The following is a 1,336-nucleotide window of genomic DNA, read 5'->3' as shown; positions in this document are numbered from 1 at the left end:
CAGACCCAGCAGAAATGCAGCAGATCATCATTAACTACTTTGAGAACCAATATAACAATAAGATGAAGCACAGAAGAAATGGACAGATTCATAGATACGTATGAATTATCAAAGTGGAACAAAGAAGACATTAAAATTCTAAAAAACACAATATCAATCAAAGAAATTGAAAATGTAATTCAAAATGTACCAAGGCAGGTCCTGATGGATTCACTGCTGAGTTCTAGAATTATTGCCACCACTGTTTAAACACTTCCATATAATTGGAAGAAGTGTAATACACCCAAATTCATTCTTGGAAGCATGCTTCACCTTCATCCCAAAAGCAAAGAAATACACAGCCAAAGAAGGGAGTCTCCCTAATAAACATAAAGGCAAAAAGTTCAATAAGATATTGGCAAAAAGATTGCAGAAGATCATCAAGAAGATCATGCATCCTGACTAAGTGGGATACATCTCAGGGATGCAGAGTTTTTTCAAGACTTAAAAATCAATAAATTTAGAACACTGTATCAATACGAGCAAGGACAAAAGCCATATGATCATCTCAATAGATGCAAGAAAAGCATTTGAAAAAACTAAACATGCATTCATGATAAAAAAAAAAACCCTACAGAATGGAATAGATGGTCTCTACCTCAATATGATAAAAACCATCTATGAAAAACCAACAGCCAATATCATACAAAATGGTCAAAAACTCAAATCCTTCATACTAAAATCAGGAACAAGACAAGGATGTCCACTATCGCCAATTCTATGTAATATAGATTTGAAAACATTAGCCACATCAATTAGACAAGAGAAAAAAATGAGAGTAAAATGATAAGAAATTAAGAAATCAAACTTTCATTATTTGCAGATAACATGATACTCTATATAGAAGACACCAAGAACTCCCCAATAAGTCTTCTACATTTAATAATCAAATTCAGTAGAGTAAATGGATACAAGGTCAATGCATTAAAATCAATAGCTTTCTTGTACACAACAAACTCTCTGAGAGAGGAACTGGACAGATATTTCCTTTCACAATAGCATTAAACAAAATTAAATACCTAGGAATCCACCTAACAAAAGAAATCAAAGACCTCTACTTTGAAAACTATAGCAATCTGAAAAAAGAGATCAAAGAGGATATCAGATAATGGAAAGGCATTGCTTGCTCCTGGGTAGGAAGAACAAATACAGTGAAAATGGCCATACTTCCAAAAGTTCTATATAGATTCAGTGTATCCCAATGGAAATTCCAACAGCATACTTCACAGAACATGATAAAACTATCCAAAAATTCATTTGGAACAAGAAGAGACCTAGGATAGCTACAGCAATTCTA

Source organism: Fukomys damarensis, unplaced genomic scaffold, assembly GCF_012274545.1.
Source record: "Fukomys damarensis isolate Sample0158 unplaced genomic scaffold, DMR_v1.0_HiC HiC_scaffold_39, whole genome shotgun sequence".
Lineage (NCBI taxonomy): Eukaryota > Metazoa > Chordata > Mammalia > Rodentia > Bathyergidae > Fukomys > Fukomys damarensis.
This window is presented reverse-complemented; position numbering follows the sequence as displayed.